The sequence below is a fragment of the Lissotriton vulgaris genome, chromosome 4_1, assembly GCF_964263255.1.
Source record: "Lissotriton vulgaris chromosome 4_1, aLisVul1.2, whole genome shotgun sequence".
NCBI classification, from domain to species: domain Eukaryota; kingdom Metazoa; phylum Chordata; class Amphibia; order Caudata; family Salamandridae; genus Lissotriton; species Lissotriton vulgaris.
Window position 1 is genome coordinate 951125305 of NC_141691.1, and position 26775 is coordinate 951152079.

Below are 26775 nucleotides of genomic sequence, written 5' to 3' on the forward strand. Positions count from 1 at the left end.
TTTTATTAACAAGTCACATGACCTGTTATGCTTACGTTACGCGCTGCGCGCCGCGCCCCGGATCCCTTCCGGGAAGCTGCGCTTCGCGCACTGGAGTACTTCCGGGTGCGCTAACGCGGTGTGTCATATAACGCATTACGCGACAACGTAGGTCCAGAATATAGTCAAAATGTCTCCACCAACCAGCGGTCGGAACACAACCCCTTTCAGCAGTCTAAAAAGTTCTGTTAAATGACAACAGAAGGGACAGGCAACAAGAACCATCAGTCAAAGAGGGGAGGGCAAGTTCTTCCCTACCGGGTCACGTTGGGGCGCTACCGGAACTGATCGAATTGGTAGTCTACAGTGTTTCTGGATGTTTCAGACTGAAGCTGGCGTTAGCATGAGAGCACCACCATCTCGTATCTCAGTCGTGGCCATACCACGAGCAATCATGGCAGCCGCTCCCCACCAGAAGCCTGCGGGAGTCGGGGGCCCCCAAGACTTTTGTAGAATCTTCAAGGCTCAGTGGACGCTTTCGAGAATGGGGCCCAAGCCCTAGCAGACAAGCGTCCGAGTTCCAAGGTGTCCCATGGCCATTTTAGTGGACCACGCCCAAATCTGAAGAGGCGGCCGCCATTTTGAGAGTCCTGTGGCAGCCGCCTATAGTTGCATCGCAAGAGCGGGAGCAACTCAACTACATGGTGAGCGAGACGCTGTAGTCGCAAGAGCGGGCAGTAAACAGCTGAATGGCGGAAGAGGCACAGTGTAGCAAAAGCGGGCGGAATGGCAACTGAAACGGTAAAGGGGCGCCCCACTACAGCGTGTCTTCAGGTCAAACGGATTGTGGGATAAGGTCCAGAATGGAAGAGTCATCAAAAGGCAAAAAGTTCCGCCGGACCCCGGGAGCCGGCCGCCTATGTCGGGGGCGATCTTAGACCACGCCAGGGCAACACGACTTGGGGAGGGGGCAGAAGTCAAGCGCACCCTCCCAGTCCGCGCCACCACACCGTATGTTGAAAATCTGAAGCCATCGTTCTACAAACTCTCAACAAGCCTTGGATGAAAAATCTTGAAGAATGTACAAACTGAAAACCAGTTTTTGTTTGCATAGCATCAGCAGCAACGCTTGCTATCAGAATGCATGAGTTTCATGCTCGATCGATTGAGCTAGCCCGATCAGGCAACAAAAAATATAAAATAGTTATGTAAATAGTTATTTAATAAAATGTTTTACCCTGTTACTTTGCTGGTGTGTTGTATATATTTATAATATTTGCATAGAGTTTATCGTTATTTTGGGCGGGGTGGGTGGCGGAGCCGAGCTGTCTTGCAGCCATCATGGTGTGGAGCTCAGTTCATCTCACTAGTTTCATATTTCTCATGAAGGGTTGTTCCTAATGTTTCTATTTTAGCGAGGTCAAAAAGAGATCCCATTAGTGGCCTACTGATTTTGCTCGAATATTTTTTTTTTTAACACGATTTTTCACTATCTGCAAAGACTAAACAGAGTATTGCGGCTTTGTGCTTGTTAGTAAATAGAGAATGAACCAAAGAGAATAAATTCTAAAATAGTAAATGCTTGGATAACAATCAATCAAATGGAGAGACAAGCAGGCACGACGGATTACAACGGGGGCAAAGGCCTGTGTTAACTACCCTTCACTATCTGCAAAGAGAGAGTACTTCTAAGAGAAAAGAGGGGGGGGGCAGCGTTTAAAGCACATCAGCGTGCATAAACACGAAAATGTTTTTACCTATCACGTACTTGACATTTGACAGCTTTTGATATTTGTTATTAAAAAACCATTGAAATTCAATGAAAAAAACATAGGTTTTAGCCCATATATAGTTAGGGATTAGCATTTTCAAAACCTTATTTTACTCGCATAAAACCATTGAAATTCGCATATATAGTTAGATGCGCTAACTATATATCGCGCACCCGCAATCCACTGCTGATGATGTCACATATTACATCATTCATGACATGCTCAGTGACATCACTGATGACATCACTGATGACATCTCAAATGACATCACTGATGACATCACTGATGACATCTCAAATGACATCACTGATGACATCACTGATGACAACATCCAGTGACTGTATGTTTCTGTAAAGTTAAAATATGTCTTACATATTGAAGAATGAGTGGATGTATAAGTGTCTGGATGAAGGATTTAGTAGGTGCATGACTGACTGTATGAGTGAGTGATTAAATGTGTCTCACTGAGTGAATGGGTTAGTGACTAAACTGTCTTAATTTGTGCATCATTATGTCTGTTGTTCTGTAAACTGCTGCATGTGTTGATCAGTAGCTATATGAGTAACTATATGGGTTATTGATTGGTTGCCCAAGTATTTGTATGGGAGACTGAGTGTGTGTGGGTGACTGGGAGGTGTATGACTTTGTGCATAGATGTGTGAGCAGTTGATTCACTAGATGTATGGGTTAAAAGTGCATGTGGAAACAGCTGTATGGGCGGTTGACTGTGTGCATGAGTGTATTGGTGAGTGAATGGATATCTCAGTGCTACATGTCAAAGTAAGTACATATGTAAAACACAGTACATGTGAGAGTTGACATATATAAATAACTGTGCATAAGAGCCAGTGAATGTGTGAGTGGCTGTATGGATCATTGTGAACTTGTATCAGGGATTGTATAAGAGAGTAAATATGTGTTAGTATATGTTTGAATAAGTAAGGTGTGTATAACTGTATAGTAGAGGAAATGGAGGTGTGATTGATTCTTTGCATGACTGACTAGGTGTGTGAGTAACTCCATGGATGAGTGACAGTCTGTGAGTTTTTGTTTACACTGAGTGTATCTAAGGTTATATTAGAGTCTGAAGAGGTTCATCGTATTATCACATGAATGATGTCATTAGTGATGTGCTCAGTAATGTCAAATGAGATGTCAAATGAGATGTCATCAGTGATGTCATTTGAGATGTCTTCAGTGATGTCATCAGTGATGTCATTTGAGATGTCATCAGTGATGTCATCAGTGATGTCATTTGAGATGTCATCAGTGATGTCATCAGTGATGTCACTGAGCATGTCATGAATGATGTAATATGTGACATCATCAGCAGTGGATTGCGGGTGCGCGATATATAGTTAGCGCATCTAACTATATATGCGAATTTCAATGGTTTTATGCGAGTAAAATAAGGTTTTGAAAATGCTAATCCCTAACTATATATCGGCTAAAACCTATGGTTTTTTCATTGAATATATATATATATATATATATATATATATATATATATATATATATATATATATATATATATATATATGTGTGTGTGTGTCACATATGTATTAATGCACACCTTTAATATAATGCATTCTACCTCTTGGGCTTTGGAGGTTGATCTTAAGGGTGACTTATCTACAATAGGGAAGTGGTGTGGCTCTGCAGCACATGGTGTGTGCGGATGCACTCTCTAGCAGATAGTCAGCTCTTGCAGGGCTGCAGTGGCAGACCTGCAGATGTACATTTATTCAGGCCACCCAGGGTGACACAATAATATTTTGCAGCCTTGAGGACCCCTCCTATCACCCTTGCCCTGGGTACCACTGGTACTATCTTCTAGCGACTTACAAGTGGCGAGAAGGACTCACCAATTGGGTGTACCAATTCAACAGTTAGAATTTAGGGAAAAAGCACTGGCACAGGGGTCTGGTTAGCAGGTCCCAGTGCACTTGCAGACCTACAAAGTCAGCATTGAGAGCAAAAAGTGGGGGGTGACCATGACAAAAAGGTTACTTTCTATCACTTACCCTTGCAATGATTGTGGCTGTTGCTTGACCAGGGCTCACACCCCAGTTAGCCAACAATCCAATTGCTTACACTGGTGATCAGAGGTGAGGATTTGGACTTGTATGTGCAGGGCCATATCAAAATTTATGTTAAACTACCATCCCATAAATAATTTAGGATTAATCCAAGCCTTTTTAAATTCTGCGTAGCTTTCTGATTGACGGTTGTTACTTTTTTCAAAATTTAAGTTCCCTACCTCTTTGTCTGTATTAGGGAAGTTAAGAGGCTTGATATGGATTATCTCAGCAGGGCTGAACTGCAGAAACTCTGTAAAGAGAGCGGGCTATATGCAGGACAGAACACAACATAGCTGGACATTCAGATAGCTCTCCAGGCCCATGAGGAAGTTACGAGGATGTTATCCTAGCCTGAGGACTCTAAAGATGATGATCCTTATGCTGATGATCTGGAATTTGATGGGGGAATGGAGGAGGACATGGCTGTGGGCCCTGAAAAGGAGATCCCAGAGGTGGGAGTCCCTTTATTTACTGAGAGGAAATACACTGTGAGTGCAGGCAGCAGTGTGTCTTCTAGGAACCTGTTTCCAGAATATCTGATGGACAAGCAAAGCAGAGAGAGAGTTAAGGTTACAAATGGCCAAACTGATGAACAGTATAAGAATGCTGAGGGAGACTTGACTGAAAAGAAAACGCAGCCGGAGCAGGAGAGGACCCTCAAAAAAACTAGAATTTCACGCAAGACAAGGCTCAGAATGCAGCAATTGTGGCAGCTCACTTTTAGTGTCTGAAGGTGAGAAGATGGTTCACATAGTCAAAGACCTGGTACTCAACTATGTGGTGGTGGACAATTTTGACAAATGGCTTGCTGTGTATGAGATTGAACAAGGTGACCGAGGAGCTCTGAGCGTGGCTTGTGGAAACATGCCTGTAGTGGGGAGGGATGCACTACTAACACTAGCTGTAGATGACCAGACCCCCATTAAAGCCATCCTTGTCACAAAATTTGGGCTGCCCCCTGAGAACTATCACCAGAGACTTCAGGGACAGCCAGAAACCTCCACTCCAGTCTTGGGTAGACTTCTTAGATTGCTCTAATAAGGCAGTGAAGGGTTGGATGAGGGCCAACAAAGCTAATGATTATGATAGGCTGTACAACCTAATTATGAGGGAGAACATGCTCAAAATGTGTTTCCTAAATCTGCACCAGCACCTGGTGGATAGCAAGCTGACTGTCCCCAGGAAGCTTGCTGAGGAGGCGGACCTCTGGGTCAGTATCCAGGTTTCCAACAATGAACCTGCAGGGGATTCATAAAAGGGTGGTCAGTGTTCGACCCAGAATGAGGGGAATGGCAAAAACAAAAGGAGTTTTCACATTGCCATAAAAATACTTCACAGCCAGGAACTGTCCGATACAGATTACCATGCAGGGCTTCAAATACCTTGGTATTTATATCACAGCTGACCACACTAGTAGATATGTTCACAACTTGCTCCCACCCCTACGGAGGCTCAGGGGTGACCCGGAACGCTGGAAGGCGCTTCCGCTTTCACTGTTGGGAAATGCATCCTTATTCAAAATGATGTCCCTCCCCCGGTTTCTCTACGTATTGCAGAACTCACTAGACCTTGTCCCTGCAAGTAATTTTAAAGAAATTGAAAGTCTGCCACGGAGCTTGCTCTGGAGCAGGAAGCCCTGCATAGCACTGCAGAAATTGAATCTTACCTGGGTGACACCTGAGGCAACCCTTAATAGAGATGTAATTACTGACTGCCTTAAACTTGATGGTGTAGCCAATATCAAAAGGCTTACCTATGTAAAAAAGACACTGACTGAGATTGGGCATCCGGAATTCTTTCAAGACCCGAAAGCATGGAAGTTGTCTCTAGAGGGTCTTTGAAAAAAATGGTTATGGACTACCTAGCAAATAAGAGGTGGGACGAGAAAAAGCTAAAAGCACAGTTGTAGAATACCAGCAAATTGCAATCTGTGAAGGGGTTCAACAGTACCTCTTATCTGAGCCAAGCAGCTATGCCCGTACGCTACTGACCCGCTTTCGCATGGGCACCTTTTTTCGCCTGATCACTTTTCCAACCTTTAACAATTGGTCCAGGGAATGCCTAATATGCCCTTGTGATGATATCTCATTTCAATCGAATATCCACTGTGTAGTGTTCTGTTAATTCTATCAGCTACCAAGGGGGATTTCGTGAAACCTATTTTTAAAGGCCTGGGGGATCCGTACCTGTAGAGTGGCTTTTCTTAAGTTGCAACAACTAGAAAATGACTTTGTCATTCAGGCAGTATCCTGCTTTTTAAAACATGTAATCAGGTTTCGAAATTCAATGTAATGCATTAGGTAATTAATTTTGTTAAATACCTTAGTTGTCTAGGAAAGCTACGCTCTTACAATTTCCCTGTGCACACGTTACTGATTAGTTTCTTTTATGAATTGACATGTACTGCATGATACGTACTCTTACTATTAATTACCTCGTGTAAATTGTATCATGGTAAATCCTTTTAAAATGTGAACATTGTATAATGTACAGTTTCTTTTAATGTAATGTTTTACAATGTATGCTTTCATGATTTTGTTCTTGAAATCGAATAAAGCTATATTTTGATTTGATTTGAATCTTACCTGGTACGATGGTGGAATTGGCCTTCCCGACCTAAAAAAGAACTATTGGGCAGCACACCTGGCAGCCATTAAGCAGGGCACCTACAGACAAACAAATGACCCGGGATATTCTATGGATCTGTGGTTACTACCAGGGGTAAACTACAATCGCGCGCTCTACTCTGCTGCCAGGTGGCGCCACCTGACTGGGCCCACAAGACGCTTGGTGCAAATATGGCTGGCAGCTAACAGAAGCTTGGTCTAGGACCGAAAGTTTGGTCCACTAGAGGCTTCGACATGTGGGACGTGATAGGTATTTCAAAAATTGGCTATCTCTGAGCGAAGGGGGAGGTTAAATCATTTCCCGCCTTGCAACAGCAGTATGATCTAGCCCCTACTTAATACTTTCAGTACATGCAGGTGCAACATGCACTGCAATCTTGTCTCTAAAAATATGGAACCCCTCCAGAGGCCTCCCCTTTGGAGGACCATATCTTGGATGGCCATTTGCCAACGAAGGTCATCTCGCTTACCTACAAGGAGCTTGTGAACCATGCTGGGAACCCTTTCTACAGCTGGGAAAGGGATGGCATCATACTAGATGATAAGGATTGGGCAATAGCTATCCCCTCACCACTTGAAGTGGCTACAGCAGCTAGACTGAGACCAGTGCAGCTAAAGATCCTACACCGTATCTAAATTACGGGCCGGGTCTGGTGCGTGTGGGAAGGGCAGGAGACAGTACATGTAGAAGGGGCTGAGGCTCGGAAGGAACATTTCCTCATATATTATGGGAATGCACACACCTACAGAGATACTGTAGAAAGATACATGAAGTAATGATCGAGGTCCTCCCACAAGATATCACTGTGGAAGAGAAAATGTGCCTCCTTAATGTGTGGGAACCCACAGACCTAAATCGCACACTTATCACCTGGGTCACATTGCGATTAATGATAGCGAAACATAACATTGCATAGGAGTGGGGGGCAACACAAGCACCTACAGTATCGGTCTGAAAGAGGGATATGGACTGGTGAATGTCCTGCAACAAGACTGTATACATAGCCAGGTGATGTCCGAAAAAGTGGATTCGAGTTTGGCAATACTGGAATGAATACAGAGGGCACATCTGTACTCTGCCCAGTATACCAACTCACAACGATCATGTGTAGACAGGAGGATACAATCTGATCTCAAACCTAAAACGCAATGGACTTTACTAATGTGTTGAGGTACGACAATGTAAACTGATTGATACTGTGATTTGCCTTGTGACGTTGATTCAATCTGTTAATAAAAAGAATTATTAAAAAAAAAAAATCCATGGGGAAAAAAGAAAAAAAATACATCACAGGTGAAGGAGGTCCCAATCCTAATCTGGCCCCTAAAAGAAAGGGTTTTTGGTCAGAAATACTGGTAGGTTTGGCCTAAGTGTTACCAGTGCTACTAGCATGGGCATGTCAGGGGATATCCTAAGTGCTCTAAGATCTTTGAATTAGGTGCCTAGACTGATTCTGAGCACCCCTGCAGGATATGTTGGCCTAGAAACCAGCTAGATCACAGTGCCACTATAAGGCCCCCTAACCCTACCAGGGAGCGAATGGTTTCTGGCAACCACTGAACATGATAATGCTGACCCCTCAGGGATCTTGGTAACAAATTAGGACCTCTCGCTCAGTGTTAGAAGTTGGGGTCTCTAGTTGGCATGGTTTGCACCTTTGTCCAAGTAGGGACCCTTCCTTCTAGTCAGGATAAGGGAGTTACACTCCTAAAATAACCCCTGCTCACCCCCTTGGTAGATCGGCACAAGCAGTCAGGCTTATCTTAGAGGCAGTGTGTAAAGCATTTGCACATAACCAACAGTAACACAGTGAAAGCACTGCAAAAGGACACCACACCAGTTTAGAAAAATATCCAATATTTTTACATACTCAAAACAAGAATGAAAATGATAAAGAATCCACAATACAGTACTTGAAAAATAGATACTTTGCAAGATGTTTTCTAAACTACAGAAATACCTCAAACACACAGTTTGTATGAGTTGATAGCTACGTCCGGGGCTACCACGATGCTAAAAAACAATGTAGTCTAACAGTTCCAGTCAACCGCGTCGATATGGGCCAGCAAAAGTGTGAACAGACTCGGTAACAGTATCTTTCTCGTTGCGGCTTACACCGAGGTGCGATCTGTTCGTGTCAACCGTTGTGGTTGCTTTCCAAAAAGGAAGCGGTGCAGGGCGCAGTGTCCTCCTGTTGCGGTGCAGGCAGCGGCTTGGCGGCGACTGTCCAGATGGTGTCGGTGAAACCAAGGCTTACAGTGCAAAGCAAGATGGTGCTCGGTGTGGTGCTAGCAGATTGCGGTGCAAGTGACCGAGCCGGTTTGCAGGAGCTGGCATCGGTCGTCATAGACTGCTGTGTGGGACGAGGCGGTGGTTCGTGAATCTTTACGAGCACTGCCCCTAACCATGATGCTGTCACAAGTGTTGAGTCAGCAGCAGCGACAGCATCGGTGGGACCAGGACGGCAAAGTGAAGCGAGGAATGCGGACTGCAGTGCCCACAGGTCACGGTGCTGTTGCGTGCTTATCTAGGATCCTGATCGATACTGTGACCTTATGCCCCTATTCGGCTATAAATCCATTTATTCCCTATATTGGCATAACCGTTCAAGTGCGATATTCAGAAAGTCATCTCTGGCCTCACACGAACAGAGCCACATTCCAGAATAGTTCTCTGCCACTTCCTTTGCAACCAATTAGTGCAATGCCAGAGCAGAAGTCACTATCTGATATTCCTAGATTAACACTCCGAGTTCTTCAACAAGATAAAAACTCAGCAAACCTGGAAATCCCCGCTTGTTGTGTTTTGATTAGTAATGGAACTCTATTGAGCAACTGATAGCTATCACTTCCTAGTGACATCTTTAATTGACGTCTTATGTCCAGCAAACTTACGTCAAACATGGCACCTTTCAGGTATAAATATTACCAACGTTGCCCTAAGCAATTGCCTGTTGCTAGCTGTCTGCTACTGCGCTGCCCGTTGTTAGCTGAAGCTAGCACCCTGTTGCTGCAGCCTGCTGCCCGTCGCCTGAAGCTGCTGATACCATTATCGCTGCTAAAGCGCGAACGATGGTGTGGTGTAACTAGGAGCTGAACAGCCGTCCCTCTGCGAAGAAGCGCAGCAGATGCCAGCTGCCCGCGGACGCTGTCCCCCCTCCTCCTCCTCGACGCGCTGAAGAGAGACGCTGCCTTTCTCCTGCTGAGAAATCCAGCTCCAGCGTTTCTGGTCTACCCTTGCGGGTGACTGGGATACCGAGTTCCCCCTGAAGGAGATACCAGACCTCCATCATTCTATTCAGAGGTATGGTGTTGACTAAACCCTTAGTGAGAATTCTTGAAGCAAACCTTGGCAAAACCAACTTAACTTAAAGCTACTTACTTACTCTCCTCCCACGTGTTAGGCTTAGGTCAGGTACACTGGGGTAGGCGTAGTTAGAAGCACCAGTTGAGTATTTTAGCCTAATGTATATATGAATGTATATATGTTTTATTACTTGTAAACCATTGTATGGCTAAGAAACCATATCAATGCTTTTACAGTATTATCTCGCAATACTTATCTTACTGTACGTACTTTTTATCAAACAAGTCTTGCAATTGTGGCAATACATTTCTCTTGTACGAGAAGAAAGACTGTTCAATAAATGTTAACCCTTTATTGACAAACGCCCGTCTCTCTATTCTCTACATATTGTGAAAGTAATCTGCACCAACCTGACTGAGTAAAATAACTGTCTATTGTTTCACACGACCCTAGAGATCGACTCTTGATCTGAGGAGCAAAGTTGTCATGTTGCACGGTTGTTGGAAAACTGAATCCCTTCTTGTCTGTGCCAGGGAAGCTGATCACTTCCTATTCAGTCAAGAAAGTTTCCAGTGACCTCTGAGCTAGTTGGTAACAAACCCAATTAAGTTTAGCATAGTCAGTGGAGGCCTGGAAGATCCGCACTTCTACGTCGATACTACTGTTTATGTTATTCCAATGCGCAGGGCCTAGTGGGAAACTAGGAACTACACTACAGTGCAAGCAGCTGCTCAGTGGCAACGGCGGCAGTCATTGTCGTCAGAGAGACCAGGGTTGCGGTGCAAGATGCAGAGGGTGCGGTCTGTGGTGCTGTCAGGACACAGAGCCAGGGATGGAGTCGGTGACAGAGTCAGTTGCGGTTCCCTTCTCTGTGGCAACTGAAACAGTGGTACCCAGAGGTTGGTAAAGTCTTTGTAGTCCCTGAGACTTCAGAACAGGAGGCCAGCTCAATTTCAGGCCCTTGGCGATACTCAGCACTAGTAAAGAAAGTTCAGTCCAGTCCTTTCACTGCTCAAGGCTGAAGTAGCAACTGCAGGCCAACCAAACAAAGCAATAACACAGCAAAGGGGCAGTACTCCTCCTGGCAGCTCCTCCAGGTCTTCCTCTTGGTAGGTTCCTTGATTCCAGCAAGTTCTAAAGTGTGGGATCTGGGCACCTCTTTTTTTAGCCACAAATCCTTTGTTCTCTGAATGCAGAGAGTGTCTGTACCTAGCCAAAACCAGTTCTGTGGGGCACTTTGCAAGTGCACAACAACCTCCATTGTCAGTGTGAGCCCTGGCTCCAGACACACCACAGGGGGCGGACTCATCATTGTGGAAGACAGGCACAGCCCTATTAAGGTGCAAGTGCTACTCCTCCCACCACTCCAAATGCAGACCAGGCCTATCCAGCCCAGCCCTGACTCATCAGGAGCTCTGGAGCCACTGCCCCTCTCCATCCCCTGTCATCTAAAGCTAGACATGAAATACACAAAGCTAGCAGAGGCATACTGGAAGGCTAAGCAAGAAAATACCTACTTTCTAAAAATTGTATTTTTAAACACAATGTATAAATCACCTTCACTAAAAGATGCACTGTAACAGGCATATCAAGCTTTTTTTCCTACCTTAATCCCAAGGGTAGTTATAGTTATAAGATGCTATAAACAAACTCCCTATTCTTTCCTGTGGGAGAAGGAAGCCTTGCAATAGTGAAAAACTAAATTGGAAGTATTTCACTATCAGGACATGCCACACACATCAGGGCATATCCTACCTTTCGCATACAATGCACCCTGCCAAAAGGGGTACCTTGGTCCTACCATAGAAATTAATAACATGTAAGAAAAGGGAAGGTTAGGGACTGGCAAGTGTGTGCACTTGCCAAGTCGACAGGGCTGTACCAGACTGCATGTGGGCTCTGCAATGGCAGGCCAGAGTTACATTTACAGGCTGGTTATGTGGGTGGCACAATCCAGTGCTACAGCTCAAAAGCAGTATTTGACTTACAGGTCCTGGTACACTCAGTGCACTTTACTAGGGACTGACAAGTATATTAAATCTGAAAACCATGGAAACACCAATCCATTAGCCAATTTACAACAGGAGCGCTTGCACTTTAACAATGATCAGTAAGAGAAAGTGTGCAGAGACACTAAGCCAGCAAAGACAGAGTCAAAACTGGGAGGTCAGAAAGAAAAAAGTCAGGGGAAACACATCAAAGATGCCAAGTCTAACACTCAGTAACTCTTGCTCTTTTATTCTCAGAGAAATATAAAGAGAATACAAACTGGGACATTTTCAATATATTTATTGAACCAATGATATTTTTGAATAAAATACATATGGGCTGAGAATTAGTAGACACAACCAGATGAAAGTGGTTGCAAGCACCAAAAGAGTAAAAAGGTGCTAAAACTGTACATATGCAGGTATATATTACAGATAGTAGTCCGGCATACTCCTACTACGTAAACCCTACCCTGTGTGTACTTTGAGTGTGTTTAGATGTAAAGCCAGGAATCTCCCAAAGGGAAGATCCAACCCCATTACCTGGCACAAGAGAATGTGGGACCCAGTCTTGGTCACGAACTGGACACCCCTCACAGACCACTGCATGGTGAAGTCTAGGCATTCAGGGGGCATCGGTGTCTGCTGAAGAACCTCCTCTGCTAATCCTGTGAGATGCTGATTATTTATAATAAAAACCATCCTTGCGATTTATGTATAGATTAGTAAAGTTATGGATATGTAGATAGACCTGTCGCCCAGTGGATGAGGACAGAATGACATTTGTTCATTCATGCATAAAGGCCTTGTATTTATTTGGTGTCCAAGCCATCATGGTAATGTAATGCGAAACCAGATGTAAACAAAAGGAGTTTCAGAGAAAACATTGTTGCATTGTGAACATGTGCAAAAGGTCATAGCAAAAATGTTATTGTAAAAAAGAGGACAATGTATGAAATGAGCAGATTCACAACATAGGCCTAACCCAAGCACATAACACAACAAGACCCTTAAGGGCATGATTATGGGCCTACCGAAGCCCATGAGGCAGAGGTGGGAAGTCCTCTTGCCCTGACTACTTTTTGCCTACGGAGAGGTACCACAGAAAAGAGCAAGGTTCAGCCCCTTTGAGTTCCTCTGGGGTCACCCAGTCAATGTGCTTCTCAGTTTGTGGACAAAGGGGTGGGTGCAAGCTCTCAAGATACCCCTTGAGGATGTGGTTAACTGCATGCTCCTCCTCTGCAGCCAAATGCAGATGTTCTGGAAGGAGGCCTTCAGTACTGCTTACTTGGATTACATAGCTGTCTACAGTATCAGCTGGGAGGACCAACTGTTTCACTTCCAGGAAGTGCTTCAGACTCTGTAAAATACAGGACTAACCATCAAGGTCATTAAGTGTCAGATATTGCAAGGGGTCAGTGGTGTACTTGGAACAACTGGTGGGCAGGAAAGGTGCAACCCCTCCAGGCCAAGAGAGAAACCATCACTTTTTTAACAAAATCTTTTATTGTTGTCTTCAAAACATGACAATACAGAAATCGGCAGAATATATAGGCAAGTATCAAGCGACATAGTCATAACAGACATTTACAGTGGCCACTCCACATTACAATGGTACGAGATGTCAACAAAATCATTGTTAAACAAGTAAAGTAGGGGCATCCAATCATTCTTAGAGAGTACCCTAGTAAATATCCCTGTCTCACAATTAAAAAACTAAATTGAACTTCCACACTCCTTCTTATCCCTCCCCAGCGTGTCACACTTAACAAAGGCTGTATCCACATCCAGATTCAGTACAAGTAAATACAGTAAAAGTGATTGTAACAAAATCAGGGAAACACCTCTATGCCAGAAGCAGGAGGATTTGTGGGTGCAGAGGGCATATGCCTCAAGCTATAGATTAGGCATTAATCAGGTCAACTCAGCAGATCCAACACGCTACAGGGTCCTCATCCAGGTCAGTGTCTGGAATTTTCAGCAATACTACTAAAGTTTCCCAAGCCAGCGCTGCTTCTAGAGCTTTCTCACTATTTGCGCGCTTAGCTAGCTGTAATCTAACGGTTCCCTCACTTTCTACCCATTTGAGATAATCAGAATTCCATCTCTGAACACTTGGGCCTTTCTTTGACTTCAAATGTGCTGTAATGTCTCTTTTAGCTAGGAGAAGGCCCAAGTCCAAAAAATTGCTAGTGACTTTATTCTTTGATGTGTGGGGGAACAGTGCAACAGGCAGGGGACTATAGTGTGTTCTACATCTCTATCAGTGATTTCATTTAGTAGTGTTACTACCTCTTCCCAATAATTCTCCAGCATGAGGACAATCCCACATCATATGAAGGAAATCAGCCCCTCGATATTACAACGTGGGGACATTTCCTAATTAGTATCAAAATATTTATTAATTTTGGCTGGGATAAGGTATGCCCTGTGTAGGATGTAAAAATGCACCAGTCGAAAGCATGCATTTCTAGCTCTTTTCCACGCGTGTTTGACTAGTTCAGCCTGATTTTTCTCAGGCATCTCATTACCCAGGTCCTCCTCCCACTTTAGTCACAATGTCATTAACTGAGTCAGTGCCTCTTGAGTCATATGCCTATAAATGCATGTGACTGCTTTAAAGGATCCGCTGCTGATACTACATACTGGCAGGCCATTGATATCTGTGGTTCAAGCAACCCCTCGCTCCAGTATTTTTGAATCTCCGCAATGAGTGCAAATAGAGCAAAAAATCACAGTGTGATAAGTCATCCCGTTCCTGCAATGTAGCAAAGGGAAGCAAGGTGTTGTTCTCATATAATTCCCCCAGTACAGTCAGTCCCATCTCCCTCCTGTTAGTGCATTCCAGTGACCACCATGTGGTAGTGCAGCACACATGGCTAAGGGGATCTCAGGGGCATAAGGGTGTGCGATCTGTGCTCGCCTCTGAATTCTATTCTCACAGAGCCGAAATGTCCTCAACTCATTGGAAAGGAACTTATGTCGTAGTGGAAATTGAAAGATTATTTGGGAGAGTTTCCATCCGGGGGTCTGTCCTCTTTCATGCTCATCAAGTCCTCGAAATTCCAATGCTACTGATTGGGTAAGCCACTGCAGCAGAGCCACCAACTAATACGTCTCAAGGTCAGGAACTGTTAAAATCTAGTTTGCAGCATCAACATTATCGGCGCTATCTTGTCCCTTTTTAGGCCCATTCGTGAGTGTAAGCGGCATCCATTTTGAATGCCATGGCCTCTCTGCCCACTGCCGATAGCCAACGTGTCTCTCTCTCTCTCCTAACCTCCAGCATCCCCCGCGCGCTGACAGCCCCCCGCTCTCGCATGCTTGGGCCATAAATCACTCTTCAGCGCAACTCTGCCTCGGAACCCCATCCTGTTCCCAGCTCAAAACCTCCCTCCATCCCTTTCATGATCCCGTATCCCTTTGATAAACCCCCCCTTTCCTCTGTGCCCGATTGTCCTGCTCGTTCCGAGGCCACCACCTGGCCCTGCGGATGCTGTTTATTGCCCCCATACAGTAGGAAGCTTCCCCCATCAAAGGATCCACAAACTGATCAAAGCCCCCACCCCATGAGATCCGACCAACCACATGCATTCCGGGAATCGACGTAATGCCCAGCTGCGCGACAATCGTCACCTGTTGTGACCGGGGTGGGGACTTCTACTGTAAATGTGTGTGGGAACGGACTTGGAGCGGGGATTCCGAGGATGTCTTTCCGTACATCAAAGTATTGACAAAGATGTGTTTTATGCAATAAAGTAATAAACTTGTGTATAAGAGGCCAGGCCTCAGAGATGCGGTTAGAGCACCTCGAGAAGATACCCTGTTGTCTGAGTTGATGTGTTCTGCTCCGTCGGAATAAACTTCTGTTTCCTGCCTTCCAGTCTCCAGCGCCTGCCTCTTTGTTTGAAAGATTCGAGTGGTATGAGAGGCGGTTAGCGCCGGGCAATACTTAAAAAGGTTCTCGATCAACATCGGCCCTACCTTTTTCTACAATTGGCGTCCCAAACGTGGGGCCCATCAGTGACACGTGGATCCAGTGGGAGAGGTCCTGACGACAGAGTGAACGACTGCAACGATCGGGAGAGCTTCTGTCCGATAGACCCTCGTCTGACAGCCGATCATCCGAACTTCACTGGTTCCGAACAGACCTCTCTCGAGTGATCTACGGTCCTGACTGGGAACCATCAGGAGTGCCGTGACAGTCACAGAGAATAGAGGATGATCGGGCGCTGGATTCGGAAGACAAGAAACTGTCCATGCGGTCCGGGTAAGGTCGTGTAACATGACAAATTGCGAAATGATTGTTTGATTGTTTGGAAAATACTAGTATTACTCTTCAAATTGTTGGTTCTTTTTGGAGATTCTCTGTCTGCAAAAGGAGAAGAAAAGATTCTCTCTTCCTTTGCAGGTAGTGAAGGGTAGGTAACGCGGACTTTTGTCCCCCGTTGTAACCCGTTGTGCCTATTTTTCTCCCCCACTGATTGATTGTTTGCCCGAACATTGTTTGTTCGAGGATTGTTCTCTTGAGATTCTCTCTGTCTACAAACGAGGAAGAATAGAAATATTCACTCTTCCTTTGCAGATAGTGAGGGGTAGGTAACGCAGACTTTTGTCCCCGTTGTAACCCGTCGTGCCTATTCTTTCTCCCCACTGATTATTTGATTGACCGAACATTGACTGTTCGATTTTGGTTCTTTTGAGATATTCTCTGCTTGCAAACCACGAAGAATAGAAATATTCTGTCTAGTCTTTGCAAGTAGTGAAAGGATAGGTAGTGCGGACCTTTGTCCCCCGTTGTAATATGTCATGCCTATCTTCTCCCCACTGATTGGTAGTTGGTTCAGCCCGGACCGCTTATTAGAGATGAACCATCCAGCTCCACTGGAAGGCACCCCTAATAAGGACATGTTCATGAAGCATGGATTAATCGCCATAGCCTATAGCAAACTATGGCATAAATATACGAAAAAGGATCAGAAAAGTCAGTGGCCACTGATAGGATCCTTCGATGAAGACAAAATAAGCGCGCTAGAAACAGCCCTTTGTAACAATAAGACAACGCCCACTATGCTTAATAGTCTCGGCATGTGGCACAAAGAAACAGAACAACGTAAAAAGAGAAACAAAATTAGATTAGAAAAGGAGCTACGAAAAGCAGCCCACCTAGCTGCTAGAAAATTAGAAGAGGAGATAAGGGCAAGAGAGGAAGCCAGACGGAAGCAAGAATCCGAAACATTGAGTCAGTGTCCTGTTAGAACACCCTCTACGCTCTACCCTGAATTACCCTCGAAACAGTGAGCCAACGATGATCTTTTATTAGGTCCTCCGATCATCTACATGCCCCCTCCATATGCCCCTTCCCAACCTTTAGCACAGCACCCGTTGCCCCCAAGCACAGGCGAGAGTAGTACCAGGGCTTCGGTCCCCATGGCCTCCGCGCCTGCCGAACCCCCTGTACTAGATACAGCAGAAGCAACAATGTTAGATGATCCTGAGGCCCGAAAGACAGATTCCACAAGAGCGAACAGGTTGAGCAAAGATGAGCGAGCAGGGATTGACAAGATAGTAAGGACACTAGTAGAACGAAAAGAGAGTGAAGAGCACATCATGGATATGTTCAACTCATATGCGGGGAGCCATTTGTTGTATGAATATGTTACCATGCCCTAAATGCGTATGAGGACCGATATCGAGACAGAGGTCCTGAGAGCCTAACGACTCTGTATAGAAAGGTCGATATCGGGGATGAGTGTGATGTGATGGACCTCCTTGTGCGTACGCTTGAGGTTTTCCGCCACCTCACTGAACAAGGGTTGGTGGCTAAACCTACGACTTCTGTAGCGACCGAACCACGAATAGAGCAAGCTGGCACCATGATGCCAATAAGAGAGGCTGCCCCCTACTGGGTTCCCCCACGAGGTCAGGGAACACACAATGACGTCAACCACCAAGATGCAAGAGGGAGGGTAGTGTATAATTGGGTCTACCAACCATGGGATCGGCAAGATATTCTGACGTTCCGGAAATCTCTGCCCGATTTACGTAAAAACCCCACTGCCTTCTACACTGAATTAGGTACAGCCTTAGGTTCAACGATTATGACCCTGGCTGACATCGACTTGTTTTTCGGGTTATGTCTGCCAGCTGATGTATGGAAGCAAATCCGGAAAGTCGACCACCTTGAGCTGTTTGGACATACCTGGTCACTACTCGATGGCATAGATAGACAACGAGAGCCTGGACAGAAGCCTTTGAAATCCATTTTAAAACTCCCAGACAAAATTGTGCTGAAACTGAAAACCCTGATCCCAGAAAAGAAAGTGGACTGGTCGATAGTAACGGCCTGTCGCCAGAAACCCAAGGAAGATGTATCAGAATATTTCTCCCAGTTTGAAACGGTGTTCTCCGATTACAGCGGCCAGGACATGACCACTGCAACCGGACACCATCTGTTTGTCCAGAACTATGTCAAAGGTCTGTCACGGGAAGTCTCTCAGAAACTGCAGGCCAGCGAGAGTAGTTGGGCAGCCTCCAAACCCGCGGCTATCATCCAGATGGCCCAATATTATGAGCATCAGAAAAACGAAAATGATAGGGCGACAGAGAAAAAGAAAAAGGACTTGAAGGAGAGGGTGATGATTGCACAATTGCAAGGGGTGACTACAGGACGAAAGCAGTACAAGGGGATTTACCAGACAAATGCCCTTAGGAACCCACCCCCTAAAGACCGTACTTCAGCACCCTATGTTGGACGTAAAGATATTAGCGAGGATCAGTGTGCATTCTGCAAAGGATTGGGCCATTGGAAATCCCAGTGTCCGGTTCTGTTGGAGATGAATAAGAATAGGGACCCCAAAGACATAGCGGGTGGACCAAGAAATAGAGGACAGGGACGAGGGTCCACGAATGATACGAATAACGGCAGATCAGGCAGACCGAATACATTTGACCGTCCCCGACAGAACCAGTACCAACAGTCTGACTGCGACGACGCCCACGACTTCGCATAGGACTGCCTAGGGCAAGGGAGGGATCCAGTCGAGCTCTATGTTGACCAGCAAGGTCCTTATGTCACTGCTAAGGTCCTGGGTACGAAGTCTCCATTTCTGGTAGACACTGGCGCGGCACGTAGTGCGTTATCTAAACGACTGATTCCAAGGGCACCCTTGTCTGGCTCACTTGTAACATCAATAGGTTTCGATGGAACGCCCTCCACTAACCCTTTGTCCACATCGATCTCCTTTGACCTAGAAAATAACATCACTGACACAACGTTTTTGCTTTCTTCAAATACCCCTGACGCCATTATGGGACTTGACTTGCTGAAACATTTCCGAGCCACTATTAGGTGTTCGCAAGATGGAGTCCGGGTCTTTCTGTACGACAACCCGGCTCTGCTCAGACATTGTCCTTCCTGACGCATGTTTTCCATTTCTGACACTGACTCGTCCCTACTTGACACTCTGCCTCCGTATCTATGGGCCAAAACTGACTCGGACGTAGGACGCATGATGATTGACCCAGTGCACATAACTGTTCGACAGGACGCAATACTCCCGAAACTTCCACAATATCGGATATCGCCCGAGGGCGAGAAGGCATTGGTAAAGATTATTCAGTCCCTGATAGATGCAGGAGTGGTAGAGGAAGTAGTTAGCAATGTTTGCAACAGCCCTATCCTACCCATTATAAAGAAACAAGGAGAGGGAGATGAGAAAGCGTACCGCTTCATCATCGACCTACGAGAGGTCAACAAGGTAGTTGTACCTCAGTACCCCGTGGTCTCAGATGTCACCACTTTTCTGACTTTTATTCCTTCCACTGCCACCACCTTCACTGTCATTGACCTCAAGAATGCTTTCTTCTCTATCCCCATCCACCCAGACAGCCGATACCTCTTTGGCTTCACCCTAAAAGCCCGCTCATATAGATTCTGTTGAGCACCCCAAGGCTACACTGAGAGTCCCAGAATCTACAGTCAGGCCCTCAAGAGACAACTGGACGCAGTCCAGTTACCAGATGGAGTGGTATTGATACAATACGTCGATGACATCCTTTTGGCGGCCGACACCACTCCACTTGCAGTCACAGCCACCATCCTACTCCTGCACTTCCTTGCGGAAAATGGCCACAAGGTCTCCAAAAAGAAGCTGCAATTCTGCCAACCCCAGGTCACTTACCTAGGCCACCTTTTGTCCAAAGACGGAAGGAAACTTACTCCCGACCGAATCCAAACCATTCTAGAGACCCCTGTCCCTAAGACTCAGAAACAAGTCCGCTCCCTACTAGGCCTCACTTCCTTCTGCCGACAGTGGTTACCGAATTTCAGTCTCATCGTGAAACCGCTGCTTTCTCTGCTAGCTAAAGATGTCCCCTTCCCACTCCCTTGGACCACTGAATGCCAATCCTTCTTCATAGAACTGAGAGATGCCCTCTGCTCAGCCCCTGTCCTAGGAACCCCAGACTACACGAAGCCCTTCTCCCTCTACACTCACGAAAGGGAGGGATGTGCTTTGTCTGTCTTGACCCAGTCCATTGGCCCGAAGCAACGCCCATGCGCTTACTTCTCTGCCACTCTTGACCCCGTAGCCAGAGCTTTGCCTGCCTGCCTTCGAGCTGTAGCTGCTGCTGCTATCTCTATGCGACAGAGTGAGGGGATCGTACTCACGAATTCCCTCACGGTGTTAGTGCCCCATGCGGTTGACACCCTCCTGAACCAGACTAAGACGCAACACCTGAAGAGTGCACGACTGACTGGATACGAATTGACTCTGCTTGCACCCCACATCACCCTGAAAAGATGCACCACACTGAACCCAGCGACTTTGTTACCCCTACCAGAGAACGATCCCAATGTGTCCCCTGTACATGACACTGTGACCCTCACGGATGAACAGACTAGGAGTAGGGTCGACCTCAGAGACACGGCTTTCCTTGACCCTGACGGAGAGCTGTGGGTGGATGGTTCTTGCATCAAACTCCCCGATGGCACCACCTCAGCTGCCTATGCAGTTACCACAGCCCGAACTGTAGTAGAGACAGCCCGCATCACACAACGATCTGCACAGGCAGCAGAATTGATTGCCCTCACACGAGCATGTATCCTGGCAGCAGGAACCACAGCAAACATTTACACCGACAGCCAGTACGCCTTCGGGGTGGTTCACCATTTTGGACTCCTTTGGAAGGAGAGGGGATTCCAGACCTCACATGGCACCCCCATCTTACACGGAGATCTAGTCTCCGCCCTATCTGAAGCAGTCCTTCTTCCCAAACAACTGGCAGTAATAAAATGCCAAGCACACAAAAAGGTGACAGACATCATTGGACAAGGGAATGCACTAGCTGACATCACTGTCCGAACCACAGCTGAAAATAGGATGACGACACGCATGTACGTGACCAGGTCACAAGCAGAGAAATGGACAGACGCTAGGGAAACTATTAGGGACATCCAAATGGCCAGTTCACAACACGAATTGACTGAATGGACCCGGGTGGGACTGAAAGACGATGAAGGCTGCTGGCGAACAAAAGACACGAACAAATGGTTGCTACCCGATTCATACCTGATCCCCATATTGACCATGGCACACTCCCCTGCACACATAGGATCAGCCCCTATGACCGAGCTTGTCTCCAAAGTTTGGCACAATGACAAGATCGCGGACTCCGCCAAACGTCTGGTCCAACAATGTCTGATATGCCTGCAACACAACCCTGGGAAAGGAACTGTAGTACCCCGGGGAGGGTTTGGGGTTCCCAATCACCCATTTGAAGTCCTGCAGATGGACTACATCCAGCTAGACAGATGCCAAGGCCTGAAGTATGTACTTGTTGTGGTGTGCGCATTTAGCAAGTGGGTAGAAGCCTATCCAACCCGTGACAACACTGCCATTGCTACTGCAAAGGTACTACTGAAAGAATTCTTCCCTCGTTACGGCCTTTGTCGAATTTTGTGGAGCGACAATGGCCCCCACTTCGTAGCCGAAGTTATCCAACTCATCTTGAAGGGGTTGGGTGTAAAACAAAAGTTCCACGCAGTCTTCCACCCCCAATCTGCTGGACTAGTTGAACGACATAATGCCACCTTGAAACTCAAGTTAGCTAAGATAGTGGCTACCACAGGACTGAAATGGCCAGACGCTCTCCCACTGGCATTGCTATCAATGCGTTCCACCCCCACCAAACACCACTTGACACCTTACGAGGTCGTTTTCGGCCGGCCCATGAGCGTCTGGTCGGCACCAAAACCGACTTCCATTCATGACGTCCCGGACGTCCTAATGTCTGATTACTTGTATAAATTGACTCAGACACTGTCTGTTATCCACCAACAGGTGCTGCATGCCATTCCTGACGCTTCCAGGGGTCCCGGACGCAACCTGCAACCTGGGGACTTCGTACTAATTCGCAACTTTCAGCGTGCCAAGAGTCTGGAACCCCGGTGGACGGGCCCCTGGCAAGTCCTACTCACCACCCAAACAGCTCTACGAGTGGAAGGTAAACGCAATTAGGTGCATGCACACCACTGCAAGAAAATCGCATCAACTCTGACGACGACCGAAGACGTGGCTACCCAGGAAGAGCTCCTGAACAAAGACCGACCATCCTTGAACTGTTATCCTGACACAGAGACACTCGAATTAGCAAAATATCCCGACCCCACTGTGCCATCCAGAGAAGGGTATAACCTGCGACGAAAGGAGGAAGCTTCGGCTAAGCAGACCATTGACTAAGTCATAATTCTCAGAGCGGTGGCCTAACACTACTAAGGCTGCCAGGAGAGAAGCCAGACGAAGTTTGTGGTTCTGCCCGCTACCGAACTCCCTTGAAGATGATGGAAGCGCCCGATAAGAAGGTGATGGAAGCAACCGGACATCCGAAGATTCGCTACAAAAATCCAAAGACTGACAAAATCCACACTTCAAAGACTATTGCACTTTTTATCGCCCTTCTCTTTTGCCTCCTCCTCATGACCACCCTCTGGGTTGTGGAAGAGAGCGCACCAGCTCATGAGACATTCCTGACCACTGCACAGCCTACCACAATGAAGGAACATTATCTGATTTCTCTTTCACCCCAACTCCGAGAAAGACGTAAGGAGTTTTGGAACAACTCCTTTGTGCAACTGCTGCACCAGCACAATCTTGCCACCAATGCCACCAACTGCTGGATCTGTGGGTTGCTACCCCACGCCACTGGACACTCTATACCCTTCATCCCTTCACCCTTCTCAATTCACGGCTCCTGCCTTGCTTGGCTGATCCTCTTGCAAGAAAGCTATAGGGATAATGCCACCTCCAGCAGAACTATGACACATTTCTTTCATGAGGTCTGGCAGAACAAAACAAAGAAAACTGCTGCACACTTCTGTCCACAGACATCTAACAACTCTATCCTCATGGACATCCCTGTCAAAGAACGAATTGAAATGTAGGTGTTCAACAATCCGACCAGACCCACCTTCTCCTACCTCCGGAAACGAACAGCCGCCACTCTGACTGTGGCCCTATCCGTCATCAACGTCACAGGCCTTATGTGTATCGAAGGGCTTGGGACACAGCTGGTAGGCCGCAGCGCTTGCAGCATCATCAGAACTTTGGACTCCACTGATCCACCCTCTTTTGTCACTTCTCCGAACATGTACTTTGTTTGTGGTACAAAGGCTTACACCTGGCTCCCCAAAGGCTGGGGGGGCACCTGTTATATCGCTTTCATCCTTCCTCCGACCTATGTGGCTCCAGTGAATCATCACAGACAGAAACGAGCAAAGGACATTGAACAGGCCGACTCCACCGGAGCACAGTTCCTCGATGCAATGAAGGGACTTGTTCCACTCTGGGGTCCGATGGCAAACAGCCGTGCCATCCGACATTTGACCCAGGCAGTTGAAACAACGATGAACATTACAGCTGGCATCCTTGCGAACAAAACAGCCGAGCTTCAAGCGGTCCGCCTGGTGGCTCTCCAGAACCGCCTTGTTCTAGATGTGGTTCTAGCGGATCGTGGAGGAGCATGCCGCATCATTGGGTCCAGCTGCTGCACGTATATACCGGACAATTCACCCTCAGTATACAAAGCCATTGAGCACCTCCGCAGACTTTCCTCAGAAGTTCACCAGGAACAAGAAGAATGGTCGCTTGGTGGTTGGTTCTGGAGTACTGTGAAGAACTGGGGGTGGAGGTTATTTACGATTATCCTGATTCCTGTTGTCTTGATATGTGGGTTCTGCTTAGGAATCCAATGCCTGCCGCCTTTGTGTTCACTATGTGCAAACTGTATCTGCCCTAAAACTCTGGACTTCGAAAAAGAACGCATGAGAGCATTGTACGATGTTGAGGTTAGGAACTTGATGAAGATAGATGTTGATTAGACAAGCTGGCAAGATATGTTGAAAAGGGAGGACTGTTAAAATCTAGTTTGCAGCATCAACATTATCGGCGCCATCTTGTCCCTTTTTAGGCCCATTCTTGCGCGTAAGCGGCAGCCATTTTGAATGCCATGGCCTCTCTGCCCACTGCCGATAGCCAGCGCGTCTCTCTCTCTCTCCTAACCTCGCAGGCATCCCCCGCACGCTGACAGACCCCCCGCTCTCACATGCTTGGGCCATAAATCCCTCTTCAGTGCAACTCTGCCTCGGAACCCCATCCTGTTCCCAGCTCAACACCTCCCTCCATCCCTTTCATGATCCCGTATCCCTTTGATAAAACCCCCCTTTCCTCTGTGCCCGATTGTCCTGCTCGTTCCCAGGCCACCACCTGGCCCTGCGGATGCTGTTTATTGCCCCCATACAGTAGGAAGCTTCCCCCATCAAAGGATCCACAAACTGATCAAAGTCCCCGCCCCATGAGATCCGATCAACCACATGCATTCCGGGAATCGACGGAATGCCCAGCTGCGCGACAATCGTCACCTGTTGTGACCGGGGTGGGGACTTCTACTGTAAATGTGTGTGGGAACGGACTTGGAGCGGGGATTCCGAGGATGTCTTTCCGTACATCAAAGTATTGACAAAGATGTGTTTTATGCAATAAAGCCATAAACTTGTGTATAAGAGGCCAGGCCTCAGAGATGCGGTTAGAGCACCTCGAGAAGATACCCTGTTGTCTGAGTTGACGTGTTCTGCTCCGTCGGAATAAACTTCTGTTTCCTGCCTTCCAGTCTCCAGCGTCTGCCTCTTTGTTTGAAAGATTCGAGTGGTATGAGAGGCGGTTAGCGCCGGGCAATACTTAAAAAGGTTCTCGATCAACATCGGCCCTACCTTTTTCTACAGAACCGCCAGACCCCCCTCTGATTTTGATCTCATTAACACTTTCATTGCCACCCTTCAGCTGCCAGCAGCCCAGAGGAACCCAGTAAATATTGTCTTAAGTTGTGTAAAAATCTTCGCTGGTATCCAAATATATAAGGTTCTAAAATAGTATAGGAACCTGGGGAGAGTCATCGACTTGAGAAGGGCCATTCGACCAGCCACTGACAGAGGCAGGGTACCCCAAAACTCAAGGTTGCTTTTAAGACCCCTGATGGCTCTACCCATGTTACCCTCCAGTAAATAATTTAGCGTGAGATATATGCGGGTCCCCAGGTATGTCAAACAGCAGTATTCCCATTGTACCCCATCTGTAGCTTGAGGGCCACCAACCAATGAGGCAGTGGGGAACAGGCAGTACTTCGCCCAATTCTCCTTGAGTCCAGCCACAGTACCCAGATCATGATGCAAACGTTTTGCTCCAATGAGGCCATCAGCAGTATTAGCTAAAAATATATGCAGGTTATCGGCATATAGCACAATTTAGTGAATCCGGTCCTACATGCAAAGTCCCGGATACCACGGTCCCGTTCTGACCTGGGCCGCTAACGGCACCATGGCCTGGGCAAATAATAAAGGGGATAGCGGACAGCCCTGTCTCGTCCTGCAACTCACAGAGCAGGTATCAGAAATCAGTCCACCCGTTTTGACCCTGGCAGTGGAACGGTTTTATGATAAAGCTGTCCAAGCAACAAAAGCATCTCCCATGCCAAAACTGCGCATGACTTGGAATAAAGAGGGACATTCCAAGCTATCAAAAGCCTTCTCTATGTCTACTGCTAGAATGGTGGCAGATTCCTTCTGATAGGTGTCAGCATCCAATATGATAAGCAGACACCTTATATTTATGGCTGTATTCCTGGTCGGGACGAAACCCACTTGATCATTGTGTATTAAGTGAACCATGTATGGTATTAGCCGAGTTGCCAAGATCCGACTTAGACTCCTGTTATGAGTGGTTAGCATAGACAACAGGCAATAGGCAGTTCAATCCAAAGTCTTCCCTGGTTTCAATAGTGGGATAACTATTGCTTCACGAGTTGTAACTGGCAATTGTCCCGATCGCTTCACATCATTGTAAAGTGTCACTAATTTAGGAGCCCAGGGCCCGATGTAGGAGCCCTAATACCGGTCGGAAACGGCCGATTTTGGCCGTTTCCGACCGGTATTAGGGTTTTCTAATGTAGGAGCATGCTTTACAGAATCGGTATTTTACCGAATCTGTATTTACAGATTCGGTAAAATTACCGAATCGGTAAATACAGACTCGGTAAAAATACCGATTCTGTAAAAGCACATGTAGGTAGCACATCTTTGAGTGCCGCAGGCCTTTCAGATTCGGTATTTTACCACCCAATCCAATTGGGTGGTAAAATACCGAATCCAGGTGTGCATGCACATGTGTGCATGCACACCTGTGCCATGTGACAGACAGACATGCCCTTAGGGCATGTATGTGTGCCACATGGCACACATGCCTGTATTTGGGGTGCTAGAGGGTGTCAAAGTGACACCCCCTGCACCCTTGCAGGAATCAGTAATTACCGAATCGGTATGTATTCACCATTGATTCCTATGGGCTTCAAGGCCCATAGGAATCAATGGGGGATACCGATTCAGTATTTACCGAATCGGTAAATACCGAATCTTACAGATTCGGTATTTACCGATTTTGAAATACCTACATGTGCCCCCTTCTATTTTAC